Source organism: Pleurodeles waltl, chromosome 3_2, assembly GCF_031143425.1.
Source record: "Pleurodeles waltl isolate 20211129_DDA chromosome 3_2, aPleWal1.hap1.20221129, whole genome shotgun sequence".
Taxonomy (NCBI): Eukaryota; Metazoa; Chordata; class Amphibia; order Caudata; family Salamandridae; genus Pleurodeles; species Pleurodeles waltl.
The window spans coordinates 155634219-155654303 of NC_090441.1; the positions used below are offsets into that span (position 1 = coordinate 155634219).

The 20085-nt window shown below is 47.9% G+C and overlaps 1 long non-coding RNA gene across 2 annotated transcripts in view; it reads left to right on the forward strand.

Moving 5' to 3' along the window:
- The window catches only part of LOC138286611 (uncharacterized), a 56425-nt gene extending 36550 nt beyond the window's left edge, over positions 1–19875 (forward strand). For both annotated transcript variants that reach the window (XR_011202020.1, XR_011202021.1), the window contains exon 4: positions 18283–19875. This is a non-coding gene — a long non-coding RNA (uncharacterized lncRNA). The remainder of the gene's footprint in view (positions 1–18282) is intronic.
- The last annotated feature ends 210 nt before the right edge of the window (positions 19876–20085 follow it).

A 20085-nucleotide genomic window follows, 5' to 3' on the forward strand; every position in this document is an offset into this window, starting at 1 on the left:
AGGTCAAGCAGCCGCCATTTCAGGTGGCCACATGGCATTAATTTTAAATGCGTCACACCTATCTAGGCCTTGCATACACACAGTGACAGGCGCATTGCGGATTGACAAATGTGTGCAATAAATTATTTTTTTAGTACCTCAGTGTTGGCTGACTCTGTGCTCGCTGTTCTCGTCCATATATTTTGAGGTATTGCAGCATCCCTTATGTGATGGGGCAACTCCAGAGGCACCCTGTGTGGCTAATAGGTGAGGACAAGGACCCTATACCGTGTGAATGATTGTCTGGGTCTGGGATTGTCCCTAAGGGTTAGTGTGTGTCTAACAGTTGTCCCTCGACATTTGCAGGTGACTCTGGGTACCCCAACCTGTCATGGCTACTGACCCCAGTGAGGAATCCCAGGACAAGGGCAGAGGACCGCTACAATGAGGCACATGGGCGAACTAGGAGAGTGATCGAAAGGACCTTCGGCCTCCTGAAGGCCAGGTTCTGGTGCCTCCATATGACAGGTGGTTCTCTCTACTACTCACCAAAGAAGGTGTGCCAGATCATCGTGGCCTGCTGTATGCTGCACAAACTGGCTTTGCGACGACAGGTGCCTTTTCTGCAGGAGGATGGTCCAGAAGTAGGTCTTGTGGCAGCTGTGGAGCCTGTGGACAGTGAAGAAGAGGAGGCAGAAGAAGAGGATATCAACAACAGAAACAACGTGATCCAGCAATACTTCCAGTGAGACACAGGTAAGAAGACATCACTGCCTCCTACATCTCATACATTTGTTAGACCTATCATATGTCTCTCACTTTCACCCAGTGTATGGACCCTGACTTGTCACTTTGCCTTTCCATTTCACAGATGTGGGTCCCACTGTGTGACCTCTGCTATATTACCTCATGGACTAGAGCTGTGTGCTATAGGTATGTTGACAATACAATGGACATTGCTATTTTCCTTAGTTATAGCAAATACACATTTGTGAAAGCACAGACTGACTCCAGATTGTTTGGGATTCAAGGGTGTTTATTTAAATGCAAAATATTGGAGGGGGTTGTAAAATTGGTCAGGGATGATGGTGGAGGAATGTCCATGGCAGAGTCCAGTTATTTGTCTCTCAGGTGCATTTTCCAAAGGGGCATAGGAAGTGGAGCTAGGGCAGTTTAATGATGGACAGGGTGACGAAGTGGGACAGAAGGATGACAATCAGGGTGGTCTCATTTCTTGGCGGGGGTCGTGGCATTGTTCTCTGTCTTCGTCCTGGATCTCAGGGACCGTTTGCGGGGTGGTTCTAAATCTGCAGGGAGTGGGGTGCTGCTGTCGTGGTCCTGTGGCGGTGCCTCCTGTCCACAAGTGCCGGCGGAGGTGGTGGGCTGTTCATCATCCAGGCTAGTGTCAGGGGCCCCTTGTTGTGCCACAGTGTCCCTCCTGGTGTTCACAAGGTCCTTCAGCACCCCTACAATGGTGACCAGGGTGGTGTTGATGGACTTGAGTTCCTCCCTGATCCCCAAATACTGTTTCTCCTGCAGCCGCTGGGTCTCCTGAAACTTGGCCAGTACTGTTGCCATTGTCTCCTGGGAATGATGGTACACTCCCATGATGTTGGAGAGGGCCTCGTGGAGAGTGGGTTACCTGGGCCTGTCCTCCCACTGTCACACAGCAGTCCTCCCAGTTCCCCTGTTTTCCTGTTCCTCTGTCCCCTGAACGGTGTGCCCACTGCCACTGCCACTGCCCCCAGGTTCCTGATGTTCTTGGGTTTGTGGGTTTGCCTGGATTCCCTGTAGTGGTGGACACACTGCTGCTTGATGTGTCCTGGGGACAGAGGGATGGGCCCGCTGGGTGGGTGCTGTGCTGGTGTTTCCTGAGGGGGAGGCTCTGTGGTGGCATGTGCCAGTGTGTGGGGACTGTCCCGAGGTCCCATTTGGGCCCGGGCTGGTCATCTAGATCCAGTTGGACAGTGCTGCTGTCATCACTGTGGGCCTCTTCTGGGGGGGGGGGGGGTGGAGATGTCTGGAACCTCCTGTCGGGTGACGTTGGGTAGGGCTACTGCAGGGGTGTAAAGGCATGATTATTGCATCTGTGTGTGCCATTGTGTGCAATGGGTAGGTGACCCTGTACCCCAGTGCTTACATTGTTGTCTCGGACCTTGTGTGATATTTGGTTTGGGGATCTGTGTGGGTATCTGTAGTGGACATGCTTTGGTGATGAGTGTCCATGCTTTGGTGTTGCATGCAGGGCTTGGTGTTGGGATGGGTGGGTTGTGATAGTGGGACATATGTGAGGTGTTGGAGTGATGGGGGTGAGGGTGAGGGTGGGGGTATGTGATAGCATGCAGGTAGGGTGGGGGATGTAATAGTTAAGATGCCTTACCAGAGTCCATTCCTCCAGCTACTCCTGCGAGGCCCTCAGGATGCAGTATAGCCAAGACCTGCTCCTCCCATGATGTTAGTTGTGGGGGTGGAGGTGGGGGTCCGCCGCCAGTCCTCTGAACTGCAATATGGTGTCTTGAGACCACGGAACGCACCTTCCCCCGTAGGTCATTCCACCTCTTCCTGATGTCATCTCGTGTTCACGATTCTGCGCCACAGCTCCATCTTCCTTGCAATGGATGTCTGCTGCACCTGTGATACGAATAGCTGTGGCTCTACCCAGACAATTTCCTCCACCATGACCCTGAGCTCCTCCTCAGAGAACCTGGGGTGTCTTTGCGGTGCCATGGTGTGGGTGATGTGTGAGGTGGTGTGTGTTGTGATGTGTGAGGGGATGTGTTTGTGTGTGTTGTGTGAGGTGCGTGGATGTTGTGTGAGTGATGGTGTGGATGCTAGTTTGTTGATGGTGGTGTCTCTCTGTGTGCTTCGTTCTCAATTTTTGTCGTAGGGGTTTGTGGGTGATGTGGGTGTGTGTTATATATTGGTTTGGGTGTTTGGGAGTGGTGTGTGTATGTGTATCAGGTGTGTGTATTTCGATTTGTCCAATGTGGTTGTGTTTTGTAAGAGTATGTGTATTTTGAACTCGGCGGTGTGTACCGCCAATGGAATACCGCGGTTGAAAGACCACCGCGTGGATTCGTGGGTTGTGATAGTGTGGGCTTATTCCTGTTGGCGTTACGGTGTTGGTTTTGTTATCGCCAGTTTATCACTGACCTTTGTGTGGCGGACTTGTGTGGGTGTCTAGATTTTGGCGGATTCCGGCCTGTGGGTCGTAATAGCTGTAGCGGATTTCTGCCGCTGCAGCGGTTTATTGGCGGTCTTCTGCACGGCGGTAAGCAGGATTTACCGCCAGGGTTGTAATGAGGGCCAAAGTGTCTTAAGTCTTTTTAAAGCAAACAAAGTCTCTTTCAAGCACAAAGTACCTGGTTCATGTGAAAAATCTCCGCAAAGGGCCGCAGAAGAGGAGAAGCGGGGAAACAAAGGGGTGTGCGTAATTTTCTCGGGCCACACACGGCGATGCGTCATTTAGTTTCCGCTCAGGGACAGCTGTGCGTCGATTTCTGGTGCTTAGTCGTGGATCCTCTTCGGGTTGTGGGGTTTTCAGATGCACTGGGGTCTGTGCGTGGAATTCTGGGCTTGCAGAGCGAAGTCACAAGCGCTGCGTCGTTCCGGTGGGCCATGCGTCGAAGTTCCGGTCACAACGCAGGCGCTGTGTCGATCTTCTCCTTGTGAAGTCACGCTGCGTCGTTCCGGTTCGGCGTGCGGTGAATTTCTCACTGCGGGGCAGGCTGTGCACTTGCTTTTGGTTAGCAGTGGTAAAGTGCTCAGTCTAAAAACCAGCAAAAACAGTGTCCAAAAAGTGGAGGGAGGCAGGCAAAAAGTTAGGGGTGACCACCTGTAGGAGGCTGGCCTGGCTTGTAGTGGGTACCAGAGTTGTGCCAGGTCCAGTTATCCCTTATTAGTGTAGAAGAGGTGTTTCTAGCAGCTTAGGCTGATAGAAGGTAGCTATAGCAGAGCAGCTTAGGCTGAACTAGGAGACATGCAAAGCTCCTACTATACCACTGGTGTCATAGGCACAATATCATAGGAAAACACCATACACAGATATAGTAAAAATAAAGGTACTTTATTTTTATGACAATATGCCAAAAGTATCTCAATGATTACCCTCAGTATGAGGATGCCAAATATCCACAAGATATATGTACACAATACCAAAAATATGCAATAATAGCAAAAGGAAGTAATGCAAGCAGTGTAAAGTTACAATAGATTGCAATAGGAGCACATAGGTATAGGGGCAACACAAACCATATACTCCAAAAGTGGAATGCGAACCACGAATGGACCCCAAACCTATGTGAGCTTGTAGAGGGTCACTGGGAATGTAAGAAGACAGTGAGGGTTAGAAAAATAGCCCACCCCAAGACCCTGTAAGGTAGGTGTAAACTGCACCTACAACCCCCAGAGAGCACAGAAGTCGTGATAGGGGGATTCTGCAAGGAAAACCAACACCAGCAATGCAACAACAGTGGATTTCTGGACCTGAGTACCAGTAAGACAAGGGGACAAAGTCCAAGAGTCGCGTCAGTGTTGAGAGTGGGCCGATGCCCAAGAAATGCCAGCTGAGGATGCAAGGAAGCTGCCACCGGGTGGAAGAAGCTTGGTGTTCTGCAAGAACGAAGAGGACTAGGAACTTCCCCTTTGGAGGATGGATGTCCCAGTTCGTGAAGAAGCTTGCAGATGTGTTCCCACGCAGAAAGACCGCAAACAAGCCTTGCTAGCTGCAAGGGTCGCGGTTGGGCTTTTTGGATGCTGCTGTGGCCCAGGAGGGACCAGGATGTCGCCACTTGGATGAGGAGACAGAGGGGCGCCCAGCAAGTCAGGGAGCCCTCACAGAAGCAGGCAGCACCCGCAGAAGTACTGGAACAGGCACTTAGAAGAGGAGTGAACCGGAGTCCACCCGAAGTCAGAAAAGGGAGTCCCACGACGCCGGAGGACAACTCAGAAGGTTGTGCACTGCAGGTTAGAGTGTCAGGGACCCAGGCTTGGCTGTGCACAAAGGAAATCCTGGAAGAGTGCACAGGAGCCGGAGCAGCTGCAAATCACGCAGTACCCAGCAATGCAGTCTAGCGTGGGGAGGCAAGGACTTACCTCCACCAAACTTGGACTGAAGAGTCACTGGACTGTGGGAGTCACTTGGACAGAGTTGCTGAGTTCCAGGGACCACGCTCGTCGTGCTGAGAGGGGACCCCGAGGACCGGTGATGCAGTCTTTTGTTGCCTGCGGTTGCCGGGGGAAGATTCCGTCGACCCACAGGAGATTTCTTCAGAGCTCCTGGTGCAAGAAGGAGGCAGGCTACCCCCAGAGCATGCACCACCAGGAAACAGGCGAGAAAGCCGGCAGGATGAAGCGATACAAGGTTGCAGTAGTCGTCTTACTTTGTTGCAGTTTTGCAGGCGTCCTGTGCAGTCAGCGGTCGATCCTTTGGCAGAAGGTGAAGAGGGAAATGCAGAGGAACTCTGGTGAGCTCTTGCATTCGGTATCTGAAGAATTCCCCAAACCATAGACCCTAAATAGCCAGAAAAGGAGGTTTGGTTTCCTAGGAAGGAGAATAGGCTAGTAAGAAAGGTAAGAGCCTATCAGAAGGAGTCTCTGACGTCACCTGCTGGCCCTGGCCACTCAGAGCAGTCCAGTGTGCCAGCACATTTCTGAATCCAAGATGGCAGAGGTCTGGGGCACGCTGGAGGAGCTCTGGACACCTCCCCTGGGAGGTACAGGTCAGGGCAGTGGTCACTCCCCTTTCCTTTGTCCAGTTTCGTGCCAGAGCAGGGCTGGGGGATCCCTGAACCGGTGTAGACTGGCTTATGCAAAGATGGGCACCATCTGTGCCCATCAAAGCATTTCCAGAGGCTGGGGGATGCTACTCCTCCCCAGCCCTGACACCTATTTCCAAAGGGAGAGGGTGTAACACCCTCTCTCTGACTAAGTCCTTTGTTCTGCCTTCCTGGGCCAGGCTTGGCTGGACCCCAGGAGGGGATAAACCTGGCTGAGGGGTTGGCAGCAGCAGCAGCTGCAGTGGAAACCCCAGAAAGGCAGTTTGGCAGTACCCGGGTTCTGTGCTAGAGACCCGGGGGATCATGGAATTGTCACCCCAATGCCATGTTCGGAGTTACCATTGCAGATCTCTCTTTGGCCCCCTCAATAAGGGCGATGTGCCAGTACCCCGATGTAAGATTAAACATATTCATGAACTTGGCAGCACCTAGCCTGTCAACGAGCTCATCAGCTCGGGGGATAGGGTGAGCATCAGTCCGTGTGACTGAGTTGAGACCCCGGTAGTCCACGCAAAACCTGAGTTCTGGCTTCGCACTGGGGGCAGCAGCCTTAGGAACCAGCACCACTGGGCAGGCCCAGGGACTACTGGATTTCTCAATAACCCCTAAAGTCAACATCTTGGAGATCTCCTCCTTGATGCTAGCCTTTACCTTATCTGATAACCTGTAAATTCTGTTCTTCACATGGGGTCTGTCACCTGTGTCAATGTCATGAACACATAAGTGTGTCAGTCCAGGAGTAAGGGAGAACAGGGAAGAGAACTGTTCTAACAGCTCATAGCAGTCTCCTCTCTGATTTAGAGTCAGGGAGTCAGAGAGAATGACACCCTCCACTGACCCATCACCTTCTTTGGCAGAGAGAAGGTCAGGGATCCTCAAAGTGAGGTTTGAGCCTGTTGTGATGGAGGACCCTTAGGGGGTGCCTAGGGGTCTTGATGTCCACTAGGTAAGTAACCTCTCCTTTGCCCTCCTTGATCTCAAATGGGTCAGTCCAGCGATCCTGGAGAGCCCTGGGCTCTACTTGCTCCATCACCCAAACCTTGTCTCCAGGTGAGAACTCAACCAGAGTGGTCTTCCGGTCCTACCACTCCTTCATCACCTCTTGACTAGCCTCGAGGTTACTCTTGGCCTGCTTCCAGAAGCGTACGGTTTGGTTGTGGAGGACCAGCATGTAGCTGACCACATCCTGGGGAGGTGTCTTGGTAGGTTTCTCCCAGCCCTCTTTAACTATGCTCAGTGGTCCCCTTACGGTGTGACCATAGAGAAGCTCAAAGGGGCTGAACCCCACCCCTTTCTGGGGCACCTCCCTGTAAGCAAACAGCAGGCATGGTAAGAGGACGTCTCACTTACGCCTCATGGCTTCAGTCAGGTCACCAATCATGCCTTTCAGGGTCTTGTTGAGTCTCTCAACAAGCCCATTGGATTGAGGATGATAAGGGGTGGTAAACCGGTAGGTCACCCCACAACTCATCCCACATGGACTTCATGTACGCAGACATGAAGTTTGTGCCCCTGTCAGACACAACTTCCTTAGGGAATCCCACATGGGTAAATATTCCCAACAGGGCTCTGGTCACCACCGGTGCAGTCACTGTTCTTAGAGGGATTGCCTCTGGATAGCGGGTGGCATGGTCCACCAAAACCAGGATAAACCTGATGCCCAAGGCAGTTTTGGGGTCCAAGGGACCAACAATGCCGATGCCCACCCTTTCAAAGGGGGTGCCAACGACAGGGAGTGGGAGCAGGGGAGCTTTAAGCTTTTGCCCTGTCTTCCCACTAGCCTGGCAGGTGGGACAAGATGTGCAGAAATTATCTGAGGCTAACCTCATTCTGGGCCAATGGAAGTGGGCGACAAGCCTGTTAAAGGTCTTGTCTTGGCCAGGTGTCTTGCCAGGGGAATGTCGTGAGCCAGACCCAGTAGGAAGGCCGGGTAACACTGGGGGACCACCAGCACACGTGCTGCCCCAGGACCTGGAACCTTAGGCTCACTGTAAAGGAGATCATTCTCCCAGTAAATATGGTGATTGCCTGAGGCATCACCTGCTGCTTGGGCTGTGGCCTGTCGCCTCAGACCCTCAAGGGTGGGGCTTTCCTTCTGCGCCTTGCAGAATTCTGCCCTGGTTGGCCCACCATCTACTTGCCAGCCAGCAAGTTCAGGTAGGTTACCCAGGTCAGCTATGTCCTCCCCAGTTGGCTCAGGGGCCTCCTATTTAGGGGCCCCGTCCACCACCGTGGGAACATCTGAGGTGGGTTTCCCACCCCTATTGCCCTTCCTCGTTGCAGCTGTTTGGGCCATTGTCCCATACTCCAGCCGTCCTTGACTCCCTTCCCGGGCAGCCATGGACCAGGTGGTCATGCAGACCCACTCAGGCAAACCTAACATCTCCAGGTGGGATCCGAGCTCTACCTCTTTCCAGGCAGAAAGCTCAAGATCATTGCCTAACAGACAATTTACAGGCATGGCAGGACTCACAGCTACTTTTAGAGTACCAGAGACCCACCCCCACTCAAAGGGAACCAGAACCACCGGTAGGTGACTCTCGCAATTGTCACCGACTATGACCTGGTGGAATGTATTAGGGACTATCTGCTCTGATGACACCAGCTGACTCTTGACAGTAGTCATACTGGCTCCTGTGTCACGCAGAGCCTCCGACCTTTGCCCATCAATGATGATCCACTACCTATACTTGGAAGTATTTTCTGGCATGTAGGCTTTAGGCACCATCTCTCTTTCTCCCAGGGACACTATGGAAACTCTGCCTGCTCCCCTAAGCTAACTGGGACTGTCTCCCCCCCCGAGCGCTACACTAGCCAACCCAGGTGTCTGTCCAGTGGTGGACTGTGCCCTCTTGAGGCACTGGGAGTCGCCCTTAGAGTGCCCATGCTGGTGGCACTCTAAGCATTTGGGGATGAATTTCCCTAATGTTTTATCAAATTACCCTAGCTTCTTTCCAAATCTAGAAGAGGAATGGTATCCACCGCCCCCCCCCGGGAATTCTTTTGGGGGCCTTTTGAGAACTCCTTATCTTTAAGTTTTTCTCCCCCCTCTTTCTTCTGTTGGGAACCCTGACCACCTTTGTGGGAGTCCCCCCAAGATGCCTTCTTGGACACTCTGGTGCTAACCCAGAGGTCCACCTCCTCAGCAAGCTTCCTGGGATCAGTCAGCTCACTATCTACCAAGTGCTGGTGCAACTATGTAAAAGGAATATTGAGTATATGCTCTTTCAGAATCAAGTCATATAACCCTTTATAATCATCTTCTTTGCTGCTCTGCACCCACCCATCCAGTGCCTTGTTGGAGAAATCATAACAATCCACCCAAGTTTGTGTTCAAAGTTTGGTGCTGTCCCTGAACCTCTGACTGTATCTCTCAGGGGGTCAGCCCAAACTTGGCCAGAAAAGCGGCTTTCATGTGTAAGTAGTCATTTTCATTCTGTGGAGCAAGTGTGTTCCTCCCTAAGGATGGTACATAAAACCACATGGCCGCCCCCCCAGTGCTCCTCAGGTGTCCCATTGGCCCTTAGTGCAACTTAATAGGCAGCCAGCCACTTATCAATGTCATCTCCCACCATACAACTTGGCACCACATTCTTGGGTATACAAGCCTGTTTGTCCCCAACCAGTCCTGCACGTATGCTGCCACCATTACTGCTGGACTCAGACTGTCTCGCCTTGATATCCAGCTCCTTGAGACTCAGTTCATGAGCCAACAACAGTTTTTTCTCAGCCAAGGCTCTCTCAGCTGCAGCTTCAACTCTTTCAGCTTAAATCTGTTTGGCTGCTCTTTCAGCCTTAGCTTGCTTGGCTTCTCTCTCTGCTCTCCTTTCCTCCTGTTGAGCCTCAATTTCTAACTTTGCCATCTGCAAATGAAACTCTCTCTCCTCTCTCCTTTCCTCTGCTGTCAGGCTTTGATCAGAGACACTGCTCCCTGGTTTTGCAGGGGGCACAATTGCAGCACTAATCTCATCTAATGAGGTCAAATAATCCTCTGAGGGGCCATCTTCTGGACCCTCCTCCAATACATCCTCCTCAGCAGGGGCTTCTGCCCAGGCTCTCAGCGCCATTTGGAATTCCTCCTTCCTGGAGGCTTTCTGGGTAGGTACACCCATATCCCTGCAGAATGCCCTCAGCTGTTTAACAGTGTAGGTCTCCAGCATAGTCATATCAAAATCTTCATCTCCTGCTTGAGACCCAGCTAGAGACATGTTGATTTAAGAATTTTAGTCAAAAATTGACAGGAAAAATGAAATTGCAGAAAAGAGATAAAAATCAAGTTGACCTTCAACTGTGGGTAGGTAGTGAATTACGTAGCTACTGTACGTCACTGCACAAATACAAGTCCTATCCCAGCACTGCCACCAATGTTAGAAATGGGGTCTTTGGTTGGCAGTCAGGTTACCCTCTGTCCAAGCAAGGACCCTCACTCTAGCCAGGGTAAGTCACACACAATCCAAATTATCCTGTGCCCACCCTCCGGTAGCTTGACACTGAACAGTCAGGCTTAACTTAGAAGGCAATGTGTAAAGTATTTGTGCAATAGATCATACAATAACACAATATAGCACCACAAAAATACACCACACAGTGTTTAGAAAAATATATAATATTTATCTGGATATTTGCAAGTCAAAACGATCAAAGATGCAATAAGTAAATGTAGAGATATAACTGAAAGGTGATATAAAGTGTCTTAAGTCTTTTTAAAGCAAACAAAGTCTCTTTCAAGCACAAAGTACCTGGTTCATGTGAAAAATCTCCGCAAAGGGCCGCAGAGGAGTAGAAGCGGGGAAACAAAGGGGTGTGCGTCGATTTCTCAGGCAGCACCCAGCAATGCGTCATTTAGTTTCCTCGCAGGGACGGCTGTGCATCAATTTCCGGCGCTCAGTCGTGGATACTCTTCGGGTTGCTGGGTTTTCAGACGCCCCGCGTTCTGTGTGTGGAATCCTGGTCTTGTGGAGCGAAGTCACAAGCGCTGCGTCGTTCCGGTGGGCGTTCCGTGGAAGTTTCTTCCGCACGACAGGCGCTGCGTCGATTTCCCCTCTGGAAGTCGTGCTGAGTCGTCCCAGGTCGGCTGTGCGTCGATCGGGTAGGACGTGCGTTGAAGTTCTGGTCGCAACGCAGGCGCTGCGTCAATCTTCTCCTTGCGAAGTCACGCTGCGTCGTTCCGGTTCGGCGTGCAGTGAATTTCTCACTGCGGGGCAGGCTGTGCGTCGGGTTTAGCAAGCTGTGCGTCGCATTTTCACCGCACAAGGAGTCTCGTTGCAAGAGAGAAGTCTTTTTGGTCCTGAGACTTCAGGAAACAGGAGGCAAGCTCTATACAAGCCCTTGGAGAGCTCTTCTTCACCACAGCCAGAGAGCAGCAAGGCAACAGGGCAACAGAAAGGCAGCAGTCCTACACAGAAAGCAGTCAGGTAAGTCCTTTGGGCAGCCAGGCAGTTCTTCTTGGCAGGATGCAGGTTCTGGTTCCAGTTATCTTTTCCAGGAACTGTCTGAGTTGGAAGGGGCAGAGGCCATGTTTATATACCCAAATGTGCCTTTGAAGTGGGGGAGACTTCAAAGAGTGGCTTAGAAGTGCACCAGGTCCCCTTTCAGTTCAATCCTGTCTGCCAGGGTCCCAGTAAGGGGTGTGGCAGTCCTTTGTGTGAGAGCTGGCCCTCCACCCACCCAGCCCAGGAAGACCCATTCAAAATTCAGATGTATACAAGTGAGGCTGAGTATCCTGTGTTTGGGGTGTGTCTGAGTGAATGCACAAGGAGCTGTCAACTAAACCCAGCCATATGTGGATTGTAAGGCACAGAAAGATATTTCTAAAAGTGGCATTTCTAAAATAGTAATATTAAATCCAACTTTACCAGTCAGCAGGATTTTATATCACCATTCTGGCCATACTAAACATGACCTTCCAACTCCTTTCAGATCAGCAGCTACCACTCAAACAATGTATGAGGGCAGCCCCAATGTTAGACTAGGAAGGGAGCAGGCCTCACAGCAGTGTAAAAACGAATTTGGAAGTTTTACACTACCAGGACATGTAAACTACATAGGTACATGTCCTGCCTTTTGCCTACACAGCACACTGCCCTATGGGTTACCTAGGGCATACCTTAGGGGTGTCTTACATGTAGAAAAAGGGGGGTTTTAGGCTTGGCAAGTACTTTTAAGTGCCAAGTCGAATTGGCAGTGAAACTGCACACACAGGCCTTGCAATGGCAGGCCCGAGACAAGGTTAAGGAGCTACTTAAGTGGGTGGCACAACCAGTGCTGCTGGCCCACTAGTAGCATTTAATCTACAGGCCCTGGGCACATATAGTGCACACTACTAGGGACTTATAAGTAAATTAAATAGTCCAATTGGATATGATCCAATGTTACCATGTTTAAAGGGAGACAGCATATGCACTTTAGCACTGGTTAGCAGTGGTAAAGTGCACAGTCTAAAAACAAGCAAAAACAGTGTCCAAAAAGTGGAGGCAGACAGGCAAAAAGTTAGGGGTGACCACCCTACGGCTGTCAGGTCTAACACTGGGCAATGACTCCCCTATCGATCACTTACACTGTTCTACTCCAGCAAGTAAATTACAAAATTGTGGAAGACCAAAAAGTTGCCTTGCGGTGTATGTATCTCTGTCTCTACATTTCGAGATAGAAGTTCAGACAGAAATAGACCACAGGAAACAAGTCTTTATCCCTAACAATTGGAACAAACAAGGAAAGTCATCCTTATTGTTGATCTATGTCTAAATCCATCCGATTACAAAGAGAGATCTTACAGGTAAACTTTTAAGTCGTAGGAGATCACATGAAAAGAAAACCAACTAGGGATCCTCCTAACTGGAGACTTCAACATTAATCTGTTTTACAACTCTGAAGAGGAGGATCTCCTGACAGCGCACAATGTACACTGGGAAATCCCACCTCAGTACATACCGAACAATACACGTTATGGCAAAAAGATGAATATATAGTAGACAAACTTAAATATACAGACATGAGGATGCTAAATGTTAGAACTGCTGATGATAACCAGGCAAACTTCATACATTATAGGTCAAATTTCAAATAGAAATGACCACTGAGAATGCTTACCTCCCCCAAGTTATGAAATTTAGTCTAGCCTTACCAAGACACCCAGCTGTACATAATAACACTGGCAGTCTGTACACCATTGATTACAAATTAATAAAATGTAGAGACTGTTCACTACCCCAGACTGCGAACAGAGCTGAAGAAATAATACACAAATTTGAATATGACTAGAATGACGCCATACAATCTTTGGAAGCTTATTGTTTAACACTGAGTGCATCATATTGCAAGGGCAACTATTGTATCAGTAATACATTGAATCCAGGTCAAGCTCAAGGCCGGAAGAAGATAACTCCAGCATGCAGACCAGCAAAGCTGAAATTATAACAAGCACTATGGGTCTTAAATTCAATTTCAAGACCGACATATGCCATAAACAATTCCAGCATACCTGAGAATGTCTAGGCCACCTACCAGACTGAGGAATTTGCAAGAAGACCCCCTACTACAGGTGAGGCACTTCAAGACCAGCTCAATATATCGGCAGTAGACAATGATAAAACACCCTTAGGACATGGAGCGTCAATAAAGTATCGAAACTGTGCCCCAGCTGCAGGGCAGCCTTAGAACAACTTTCAATTTCACAAATCAAAAATATTAATAACCATCAAAGAAGGGAGGCGGGATGGTGATCCTGGACCAAATGGCATATCACAGGCTCGTTTCGGGTGGGCAAAATAACCTCCCTGTTTAACCATGTATCTATTACTAGAACAACACCTGATGGGTGGCAAGATTCCATAATAAACCCGATATTTAAAGAGGGGGCAGGAACGAGCCACAAAACTACTGCCTTATAGCCTTGTTGGGTAACAAAGCTAAATATTTTGCGTCTACGTTACTGGCAGACCTAATCACATGGCCCAGTATAAACAACATCGTACCCCTAAACCAAACAGAGTTCTCGTGGGGCACAGGGACAATCATGCAGCAGCGGATGGTACTGAAAGTGGTGGGGCAAGTGAACTGCCCCACCATTTCCCCCCCCCCAAAAAAGGAAACGTCCCCTCCCTCTAAAACCCCAAAATAAATCACCCCTCCCTCCAAAAGCCCAAATCATAACACTAAGTACAAACCAAAACTACACTTATATGCATTACACACATACATGCATTACACACACATGCACTACACATTTAAAATAAAAAAGGCACTGGCCCACACGCTGTGTGTCCTCCTCCGTGGTGTTCTCCATCGATGGTGGAACACCTGCCCTAACCAATCCAGTCGCTGTTCTCATGCTCTTAACCAGCATGAGAGCAGCACCTGGATTGGATGGAGTGGCTTGGCTGGACGCTCCTTCAGGCCCGAGAGACCTGTGCTGGGTCTCCACCTAGCTGTCTTAAGACAGCAGAGTGGAGAGCTTCAAAGTGCACATTTCACTTTGCCTGGAGCAAAACAGCCAGCCAAAGTGACATGCGTACTTTGGAGCATTCTGTCAGCCCTGTCCTCTGCTGCCAAAAGGACACGCCCAGCCTGTCTCTGGGCTGGTGCAGGCTGCGCAGGTAAAAATAAAATGGCAATGTCGCTCCCCTGCCCTCGAGAAGAAACCGCAGCTGCATATATGAACATTTTGGCCTTGGTACTCAATGTCAAAAAACAGAAAAAAGCTAACTTTCCATCTATGCTTTGTTGATTTTAAATCGATGTTTGATTCTATTGATTGTGGAAAATTTGGATCAAAACTTGTTAGATGGGGTATTCCCCACCCCTAATAATATTCAAAAGGTTTACAATCATGATTATATCCAAAACAGGATATCAACACATCCCATAACACTTTTATTGATTCCCAACCGCTTTAAGATCTTACTGCATTAAGAAAAGTTCCTACATTTTTGTCTCAATGCATTAAAATATATCTAATAACAGCCACATGAGTAATACTACTTACATTCTGGTTAAAAGGTGTGGCAAGACTAACCCCCAACCTCGTCACTGACCAATGCAATAGCAGTACTCAAACAAAATCCAACACAAACATAGGACCCTATTACAAGTTTGGCGGACAGGAACACCCATCTGCCAAACTCCGGGGTGGTGACCTCCCAGCAGGCCCCATTAAGACTTTCTCGCTGGCTGACTGGTGGAAACTAATGTTTCCGTCGGTCACCCCAGCAGGAAAGTGGCAGCAGACAGTGCGCATTTCGAGGGTGCTGGGCAGGGGGACCACTGCACTGCCCATGCCATAGGCCCTGGCTGATTAGAACCTACAACTGCCGTCAGCCCGTAGGGATCGCTGATCCTGGCGGGGATGGCAGTTCCCAGGTGGTCGGACCGCCAGGGTTGTAATGTGGTGATCGGACCACCACAGCTGTGGCAGTCCGACCGCAGGCTTGGCGGTCCTAGGACCACTAGATGCGTAATTAGGCCCATAGAAACAAATATACCTCGTAAATACCTGTCCAACACCAAAAACGGATGTAGAATGCAAGTATCATCAGCTAAACTCGGCCTGAGGAGCGCAGACCCCAGTGATACACTTTTGGGATCAAATTGTACTATAGACTTGTCATTTGAAAAGACACTTTATTCTTACTTATTAGTATTTTTAGCAAAGTATGTATTGTAATTTATAATTTTTGCTATGGTTTTAACTGATGCAAATAAAAAATGAGCTGAAACTGAAACTGAAGAGGAAATAAAGACAATTTCATTACCCATACAATACAATACAAAGCAACTCACCTTACTGGACATTGAAAATAACTAAATCCAATGCTGTAACTGGTGTAAAGTATTGACATTGCATTTCACAATTCAAAGCAGTATAAAAACAAGGAAAACAATTTGATAAAATAAGTACATGATGGTGTTTCGATTGTGATAAGTAAAGCAAAGCAGCACTCACGTGACTCAAACGTGCAGTGGTGGTGAAGCATACATGGGCACTGAAACATAAAAGATGACTGTCAGAAAATCTTAGGCAACTGTATAGTTCATTTATTCCTGCGGTGCTACAATAATATACTACAGGGCAGTCCAAAACTATAGTAATACCAATGTTTTAAACCCATTGACTAATTTAAACAGAGTCCCTTTAAGTTTGCTTGTAGCACATAATATGCATATATGTTTAAAGTATGATAGTGCACACATGGCTGTATTGATAATGTATGTGCGCATTCCAGATCAACACACTCAGGTAGAAGGCCACCTCTGAAAGTGTAGCACAAATTGTGTAACAGCCACATCAGCAGGTTGAAAACATGACAAACATTTTTCACATTTGATGGTATGATGTGTCAACGTTTCAACCTTTTCTTTCCAATTTAGTAGGCTCTTCCTCAGCACAAAAAAGCTTTCAGTATGGTTGATACCACTAGCAAGAAATACAAGTAGGGAAGGTCTGAGAAGACGGTGAAAAGGAGAGGGCATGACAGAACAGAAAAACTCTTGCTGGTTGAGTGGGACAGTGAGAGGAATCCCTGCCAGACCATTCTGCAAAAGCTTTGCAAGTGTAGAGCCATCACTGTTAGCATCCGTACTAGTGTTGCTAGCACTTTCTTTGAACTTTAAGCATTTCTTTCACTTTTGCAAGCTCCAGGCAAGTTAATGAAGAAAGGTGGGGAGGTGCTGTGTGCTGGTCAGGCCATTTGGGATTTGATATAAAAGATGCCTGTTATATAGTATTCCAGGTACCTTGTGATTTCATTTTCTTAGTAAAAATAGATCTGATGGCAGAGATGGTTTGTAGAATGAAAATTAGTGAGAAGATATTTTAGGAGAGGTACCCCTATTGTTTATTTTAAGGATATTTATTGCAAGTCATTAAGGGAAAAAGGCTGAAGGCAGAGCTGCTTTAGTACAACAAAGGACTCTAGGAGGATCTCAAATATCCTTGTAGTACACAGGAGGGAGGTTTTTTATTTCTTATTATACACAGTGACTCTTCTCCCAGCTATCTTGTAAATCATCAGTCTAATGCTTATTCTTATTAAAGATATTGTATGTTTGCAAATATGTACGATACATATGGAATCTGTGCTGTGAAAATAAACACACCAATATATAGTTTGTAATTATTTTGTTCAATACTTTTTAAGCAAATATGCTATTTTGAAACACAGCTATAATAGTAAAATACATACAGATGTCTGCTTTCTTGTAAGGAAGGTTCACAATGCAGTAAATACAAATACTACCATAGATGCCTTCTGCGAAGGTAAAGAATGCATTTTCAGAGAATAAAAGTTCATTAAAAAGATTTGGACAGCTGGAGTTTTTACTGTCTAAACAGTGATGCTTCATGACACTATCTGCAGTCTCTGGCAGAGGCACTGTGACATCATGGGGTATATTTATACTCCGTTTGCGCCGGAATTGCGTCGTTTTTTTTGACGCAATTCCGACGCAAAACTAACTCCATATTTATACTTTGGCGTTAGACCCGTCTAGCGCCAAAGTTCTCGGAGTTTGCGTCATTTTTTTGCGTGGACACCTACTTTGCGTTAATTATATGCAAGGTAGACGTTCCCGTCTAAAAAATCGACTCCGAGGCATGTGCGTCGGATTTATACTCCCGGGCAAAATTCACGCCCGGGAGTGGGCGGGTAAAAAAAAATGACGTACGGCCGCTTTTGCGCCGTTTTTTAGCGCCTGCAAAAGGCAGGCGTTAAGGGACCTGTGGGCTCTGAAGGAGCCCAGAGGTGCCCTCCCATGCCCCCAGGGACACCCCCTGTCACCCTTGCCCACCCCAGGAGGACACCCAAGGCTGGAGGGACCCATCCCAGGGACATTAAGGTAAGTTCAGGTAAGTAATTTTTTTAAAACAAATTGTGGCATAGGGGGGCCTGATTTGTGCCCCCCTACATGCCACTATGCCCAATGGCCATGCCCAGGGGACAGAAGTCCCCTGGGCATGGCCATTGGGCAAGAGGGCATGACTCCTGTCTTTGCTAAGACAGGAGTCATTTCTATGGGGGTTGGGAGTGAAAGAAAAATGGCGCAAATCGGGTTGAGGCGAAAAAATTGCCTCAACCTGACTTGCCCCATTTCTTGACGCCCAAGCCCCATATCCCCCTACGCCGGCGCTGCCTGGTGTACGTCGTTTTTTTTTAACGCACAACAGACGGCGCCAGCGGCTAAGGCCGGCTAACGTCATTCAATAAATACAGCGCCCGCATGGCGCTTAAGAATGGCGTTAGTCGACGCTAATTTTTTTGACGCAAAACTGCATTAGCGCAGTTTTGCGTCAAAAAGTATAAATATGGGCCCATATGTCAACTGTATTAACTTATTAAAGCCGAAGAGTAATAGAATGTTCTTAATGATGGTATGTAGTGATGTCACAAGGAGGTTGATGCATGAAAATAAGGTGCAGATGTTTATACATTTATTTCCAGTTCTCCATGTCTGATAAAGAGCTAATTCTGGTTTATGTGTGAGAGTCACCTGGCTCCCCCTGTCAACACCTCTCTCCTTCTCACCTATGCAGGTCCCATCCCAGGTGAAGTGACTGTGAAGAACATGTCGTCCTGTGTCTTCCTCCTGCTGGTTGTCACCGCCCTTTCGGGTCTCAGCCCGGCCTCTCCTCCGTCTTGGCGCCAGTTCCATAGAAAGCATATTGACAACTCGAGACAAGCAGGAGGCAACTTTTACTGCACTTCTGAAATCCGAAATCGACGAATCACAGATCCACGAGGACAGTGTAAATCAAAGAACACCTTCATCCACGCGCCGCCGAACACCATCAAGGGCTTGTGCTTCGGAATAGCTAGACGTCGGTACATCACGAGCAACAACCCATACTATCTCACGCACTGCAAACATCTTCCCCTCAGACCTCGTGAAATGCCGCCAAACTGTAACTACGTGTCCTATAACTACTACAGACCGATCAAGATATTGTGTGTTCGTGGTGTCCCTGTGCACTTTCAGAAAATCGTGTAGGGCCAGATGTACGCGCAATTTAGCAGTCGCAAAAAGGCAAAAATCACTGTTTGCGACCGCAAAATGTCATTGCACAATGTACCATCCCTCTTTTGCGAGACGGTATCCAGTTACCGACTCACAAAATAGGGATTGCGACTCTCAATTCGGAAGGGGCGTCCCAAGGGTGTCCCTTCCAAATTGCAACTTGCTGGGGGTGGTGATTGTGTTGTGACCGTGAATGCAGTCGCTAAACAAACACAGTTAAGACCAATTTCAAATTGGTGTTAACCCATTTGCAAACGGGAAGGCATCCCGAAGGGACCCCTTCCCATTTGTGAATAGTAGTGAAATCGTTTTTCAGAGTAGGCAGACGTCCCACAGACCATTGCCTACATTGACAAAATTAAAAGAAAATTTATTTTCCTTTAAGGAAAACGGGTTGCATTTAAAAAAACAATCTCTGAGAGGATGTGTTATCTTTAATTAATCACACCTATGAAGATATGACTACAATATATTTCCTTGGGTTTGATGTTGCTATCAGGTAAAAAGGGTTCTCCATTCCTGGACAGCATATCCATCCCTGGGAGGATACATTATCTTTAATTAATCACATATTCATCTATCCCTGGTTTTAATATGCAGAAAGTCACTGGTGAAACAGTTCCATCATCCCAGAACTCAAACTTTCCGAGGCTTGGCCAAAAAAACACATTTGTGGGGGTCGGCCTTTCCACATGGACAAAATCACTGATCACTAGATTGTAGAAAATGGACATGTGGCAAATTTAAATCTGCACAGCATTCGTTAAAGCTTAGCAGCTTATGTTCACACAAATGTTTTATGAAAAAGTGGCATTACTGTGTTCAGACTTTGCAACTCTGAATTCACTGAGCTTCAAGGTGACGATAATCCACAACTGTCACAGCATCCGAGTGCATTTTGGGAATTTGTGCCTTTCTCTCAGTCATCAGCAGGTCTGCAAACTTCCACTAGTCGCTGGGAATGAGTTGCAGATACTTCAGAGATGGGGAGCTCTTCAATGCTGGGTTCATAATGCGGAGTTGTAATTTACTATTCGATGCCCTGCTTGCAATAAAATCTGTCTGAAGATGGTTTTGTCGTTTGTGCTGTGCAATAAATCCATAAAGATGCCAAAAATCCTATAATCGTCTGAGTTATTGGAAGAAAGACAAAAAAATGAAGAAACTTTGTACGCTTAAATGGAGTTTGAGTTATGCGTGGATATATTCAATAGAATCCTTTTAAAGTGTTACGCCAATATCTTAACCTTTCCTTGAATGAAAACAGATTTTCCATTATCTGGAGTTCAGTTTTAGCCAACTCCAGGAACTGAATCACAGA